The sequence below is a fragment of the Parambassis ranga genome, unplaced genomic scaffold, assembly GCF_900634625.1.
Source record: "Parambassis ranga unplaced genomic scaffold, fParRan2.1 scaffold_22_arrow_ctg1, whole genome shotgun sequence".
Lineage (NCBI taxonomy): Eukaryota > Metazoa > Chordata > Actinopteri > Ambassidae > Parambassis > Parambassis ranga.
In genome coordinates this window covers 1,828,938-1,835,124 of record NW_021144778.1, presented here as the reverse complement: position 1 = coordinate 1,835,124, position 6,187 = coordinate 1,828,938, and the positions used below count along the sequence as shown (strand labels likewise).

General features: G+C 47.2%; 1 non-coding gene across 1 annotated transcript; it reads left to right on the top strand.

Moving 5' to 3' along the window:
* Nucleotides 1–5,894: 5,894 nt before the first annotated feature.
* On the top strand, nt 5,895–5,966 carry trnap-ugg (transfer RNA proline (anticodon UGG)). Its single transcript has one exon. It is a non-coding gene; the product is annotated as a tRNA-Pro (tRNA).
* The last annotated feature ends 221 nt before the right edge of the window (nt 5,967–6,187 follow it).

Genomic DNA, 6,187 nt, shown 5'->3' with positions numbered 1-6,187 from the left:
TAAGGCCAGGAGGGCAAAACAATGCAAAAACCAAAATCTCACTCAGTGCGGTCAGAGGAAAAGTACAAAGTAACTAACTAAAAATCACACTTAGCGTGGCAAAACTAGATTAAGAAAAAACAGGCACATGGCGAAAAGGCAAGAACAAAAAACAAAGCATCAACAAGGCTTCTACCTGGAGCACGGTGAGGTCAGGCAGAAGTACATGACATCGAAGGCGAGGATCTAAGCATGGCATGGCATGGCATGACATGGACGAGACATGGACAGAAACAACCCTACACCAGACGAGACGAACTAGCAAAGACAGAGGGGAAGACACAGACTATATACAAAGGGACCAGGGAAGACAACGAGGCACAGGTGACACACATGAGGGCAGGGCGGTAATCAACAAGGAGGGAAAACACAGGAAGTAAAACACAACACAATACACAGGGAGGACAGGACTACCAAAGTAAAACAGGAAACACAAGACAAGACTAGACAACTAAACACAAACCCAGGGAAACAAAACACCAGGACTACAGGAAAATAACAATAACTAAACACAGATTAAACTAAAAACCCAAAACAAGGAAAACAAAACCAAAAATAAACACCAGGTCATGACAGAACCCCCCCTTCAAGGAACGGCTCCCAGACGTTCCTAACAAAAATACAGGGAGCCAAAGTTCCAAGTCTCTGAAGTTCCAGAGTTCATGAAGGCCCAGGCCATGGGCCAACAGGGGCAATGGAGACAGAGGTCCTGTAAAATGAGAGTCTGGGGTGCTTGAGGGACAGAGTCAGAAATGGAGGGGACAGGGACCTTCCGGGGTCCAGGCGGAAGTACAGTCAGCGGAAGTACAGAAGGACAGTCTCCTCATGGAGGACAGTAATATGCAAAGTGTTCAATCTTTGTTGACACAGTTAGAAGAAATCTTTGTTCATATCTTTACCAATGTCAAACTAAGAAGAACATGTGCTTTGTGTTGTTGACTCTTTTCAGTTCCTCTCTAACTACCACACAGCTTTACAAAGCTAACAAAGTTCTATTCAGACTCATCCCAATCCAGAGCAGTTGTTCCACAGTAACACCTGCAGGAGGACGTCATCACCCAGTATGTGACCTGCACTGTGAGCTGTAAGGTCTTATACAGACAGGTGTGTGTCTGTCCTCATCAAGTCCAATCAGTATCATCAAAGACAGCTGGACTCAGATGAAGGTGTAGAACCATCTGAAGGACGATCAGAAGAAATGGACGCACCTGAGTTCAATATATGAGAGTCACAGCAAAGGCTCTGATACTTAGGACCATGTCATATTTCACTTTGTCTTTTTAATACATCTGCAAACATGTCAACAACTCTGTGTGTTTCTGTCAGTATGGGGAGCTGTGTGGACATAATGAGGAAAAATGAACTTCAATGATTTTAGCAAATGGCTGCAATATAACAAAGTGAAACATTTAAGGGGGTCTGAATACTTCCTGCACCCACTGTACACATAACAACTGAATGTGACTGAAACAACAGCTCTGTGTGTAATATAAATATACAAACTAATGTGATTTGATCAGAACATTTTAAAAGACAGTGATGATCTGTTCTTATTGTCTAAACAGGAACAGTTGAAGCTCAGCTTGCAGCCCCTGTATCTCAGGCTTCTCAGCTTCTCTTCAGCTGTCGTTCTATGTCAGCCATTTTGTCTCTGTTAAAACAGTGGGTGTTGTGGCTAACAAAATCTAAACCTGTAGATAATTAGCTGCCCCTTTGTAATAATAGTGACACTTTTTCTGCTAATAGCATTATGTAATTGTTGATCACAATGAGAGGTTAACAGGAGTACAGGATTACTAATGAATTTTGAGTTCATTCGATTAGCTTAAATCTGTTGTTGGTAATGTTTGCTGACAGTCCTAGTATCTGGATCATGGCTGTTTCAGGCTGTTCACTTTAATGAAGATGTGTTATTAGCTTCCAGCGCGGCCTCGCGGTAGCAGCCAGCCAGAGAAGCTCCGCACACCGCGGTGTATTAAGTTGTTTTTCGTAATTTATTTCTACTCTAAACACTCTACTTCGTACTAAATCAAGTATAAGCGGTCAGGCACTTCAATAATGCGTCTTTTTCGGACTTTCTTCGTGGTCTTCATCGCTTTTGGAGCACTTTTATCATGCCGCGTCTCGGCCGTGACGGAAACACGCCAGGGCTCCATTGTTTACACCAGGGATCAGCTGATGAGTGTCCAGCACAGGGATGTATGGCCAGCGACACGAAATCCCCAAAGAACTAAGAAGGAAACAACGTGGAAGCAGAGGGGGCAAAAGAAGACAGCTGAGGAAAAGAAGATACAAGCCGTATCTTCCTTCTATCGTCATGGGTAATGTTAGATCACTGGGTAATAAGATGGAAGAGTTAACATCTCTCACAAAGAGCGAGTGTGTTTCGTGAGGCGTCTGTAATGTGCTTTACAGAGACGTGGCTGCACGCAAACATACCGGACTCTACCGTGAGTTTAGCCGGCTTTCAGTTGGTACGGGCGGACAGGAACTGCACCGAGAGCGGCAGGAAGAAAGGAGGGGGACTTGCGCTCTACGTGAACAACCGGTGGTGCAGCTCGGGACACGTTACGGGAAAGGAGCGTGTGTGCAGCCCGGACATTGAACTGCTAGCGGTGAGTCTACGTCCGTATTATTTGCCCAGAGAGTTCTCTCACGCCATTGTACTCGTTGTTTACATTGCTCCCTCGGCTGAGGCGTCGCGGGCTACTGACGTCATCAGCTCTGTGACCGCGAGGCTTCAGACCCAGCACCCTAATGCCTTCATAGCGATTTCTGGCGATTTTAACCATGTTAATCTGAAATCAACTCTGCCCACTTTCAAGCAGTTTGTGGACTGTAAAACAAGAGAAAATAAAACTCTAGATTTACTGTATGCTAATGTTAAAGAGGCATACAGCTCCATAGCTCCCTCCCTTGGGCAGATCAGACCATAGCCTAGTCCACCTCAAACCCCAGTATATACCAGCAGTACAGCGGCAGCCGGTGACCACCAAAACTGTACGGAGGTGGACACCGGAAGCCCTGGAGACCCTGCAGGGATGTTTTGAGGTGACTGACTGGGATGTGTTCTGTGACACCCACGGTGAGGATGTAGACACACTCACAGACTGTATCACAGAATATGTTCATTTTTGTACAGATTCTCTAATCCCCACCAGGTCAATACGCTGCTTTCCAAACAATAACCCATGGGTGACAAAGGACATCAAGGCATCACTCAACAGAAAGAAGACAGCCTTCTTGAGTGGAGACAGAGAGGAGATGAGGAGGGCCCAGGCAGAGGTGAGGGAGAAGATTGGAGAGGGCAAGGAGAGCTACAGGAGGAAGCTGGAGAGCCAACTTGCCCGGAACAACTTGAGGGAGGTATGGAGTGGCATGCGAACCATCACCGGCCACAATAGGATCTCCGACCAGCTGATGGATGGAGATCTGCAGGAGGCCAACCAGCTGAACCTGTTTTTCAACAGGTTTGATAGTCCACTCCCTGACCACCCTCCCCCCCCCCCTCCCTGTGATGCACCATTAACACCTGTCGATAACAACAATGTACCTCCTCCTCCTCCCCCTCCCCCTAACCATACTAACCAGTTTCACCTTCCCATCAAACATCACCCTGCCCCCCTTACCCCACCTTCCATTAACAACCCCCACCCTCCCCCATCAGATCTCTGTCTCTGCTCTTCTGTGTCCACAGTTACCATCACCACAGAAGATGTGAGGAGGGAGTTCAGTCGCCTACGACCGGGAAAAGCTGCAGGACCGGACGGACTCAGCCCCAGAGTACTCAGGGACTGTGCCACACAGCTGTGTGGGGTCTTCCAGCACATCTTCTCCCTGAGTCTGAGCCTGATGACTGTCCCTGCCCTGTGGAAGACAACATGCCTTGTTCCTGTGCCCAAGACCAAACATCCAAGCACACACAGCGACTACAGACCAGTTGCTCTGACTTCACATGTGATGAAGTCTCTGGAGAGGCTGGTCCTGAAACACCTGCGTGCTGTTGTGGAACCATCGCTGGACCCCCTGCAGTTTGCTTACCAGCCCCGTATTGGAGTGGAGGACGCCATCATCTACCTTCTGCACAGAGCACACACCTACTTGGAGGAGGCAGGTAACACTGTTAGAATCATGTTCTTTGATTTTTCCAGTGCGTTTAACACCGTGCAGCCTGCCCTTTTGAATAGGAAGCTCCTGGACATGCAGGTAGAGACCCCACTGGTCACCTGGATCACTAACTATCTTACAGGTCGACCACAATTTGTGAGGCTGAGGAACACCGTCTCGGACACGATAGTGAGCAGCACGGGGGCACCCCAGGGCACGGTACTGTCTCCATTCCTGTTCACACTCTATACATCGGACTTCAGACACTGCTCACAGTCCTGCCACCTGCAGAAGTTCTCGGATGATTCTGCCATTGTGGGCTGTACCAGCAGAGGTCGGGAGGCGGAGTATATGAGTGTGGTGGACAGCTTCGTGGAGTGGTGCGGACAGAACCACCTGCAACTGAATGTCACAAAGACAAGAGAGCTGGTGGTGGACTTCAGGAAGCACCAGACACTCCCAAACCCGGTCAGCATCAAGGGTACCAACGTGGACATTGTGGACAGCTACAAATACCTGGGTGTCCACATTGACCACAAACTGGACTGGTCCACAAACGCAGAGGCAATATACAGGAAGGGACAGAGTCGCCTGTATCTACTGAGGAGACTCAGGTCCTTTAACGTCTGCCAGACCATGCTGCAGATGTTTTACCACTCGGTGGTCTCCAGCGTCATCTTCTACGCTGTAGTGTGCTGGGGCAGCAGGATGAAGACGGCCGACACCAACAGACTCAACAAGCTCATTAGGAAGGCTGGCTCGGTGCTGGGAGTGGAGCTGGAGTCTGTGGTGGAGGTGACAGAGAGGAGGATACTGAGGAAACTCCTCAGTATTCGTAACAACACGTCTCACCCCCTGCACGACACACTGCTGTCCTACAGGAGCACATTCAGCGGTAGACTGAGACTACCGAGGAGCAGCACAGAACGCCACAGGAGGTCCTTCCTGCCAGTGGCCATCAGACTGTATAACTCCTCCCCTTTCTGTAGGGAGAAGCGCTAGATAATCATGTCAGGCATCACTGTCATTCCCTCCACTGGTCTATATTTATGTTACTTAGCACCTTACATCTCCATATTTGTATCCATGTATCATATATTGTGCTCATACTGCGTACTGTACTCTTATTTTGGATTATAGTGACACTTATACTCTTATACTCTGTACTTAACTGTATTTAATGTAACTTGATACCTCTGGCACAAGAATTTCCTTCGGGATTAATAAAGTTTTATCTTATCTTATCTCTTATCTTATCTTAGGTCATAGCAGCAGTCACCTGATGAGGTCATGTATCAGCTGAACTCAATTAAATTGAATTTTCCATCCAATAAATGCAGCAGAAATAGAAACAGTAAGGTGCATAACATTCCTCCAGGACATAAACCTTTGCATTTCAATATACCAAATTAAGTTGGATGAAACCCCCACATCGCTGGGCTCCTGTCTTCAGAACGTGTAAGCTGTCCTCCTATAGGGTTAAAAAACACAAACACACAACACTCATGTTGATCCTGAGCATCACATAAACATGTGAATCTTTCATTAATATTGAAGTTCCTCCTTTGTTCTGGGAAACTTACAGAAGCTTCTTTGAGAAGTGGTTCAGCTGGGCCATGAACTTCAATGCAGCGGCTTTATATTCCAGAAATCTTTGTTCATAACTTTACCAATGTCAAACTAAGAAGAACATGTGCTTTGTGTTGTTCTTCCACTGACTGAAACATGAAAAAAGAGCTGTCACACATGGCTCGTTGGTCTAGGGGTATGATTCTTGCTTTGGGTGCGAGAGGTCCTGGGTTCAAATCCCGGACGAGCCCTCATCTTTGAACTTCAGTAGATAGGATGGCTGCTTCATGTTTACATTTACAGCACATAAGTTCATATTCCAACTTAGTCCCTGTAAACAGCTGTCTGCTCAAACTCTTAGAAGCAATCATTCTAGAACTGCACTGCACTGAGGACCAATGTCCAGGGAGAGCTGAGGAAGAAGTACAGGGGCTGTAAGGCAGGAGTGAAAGTAGAGGCTGCATGTAGACAT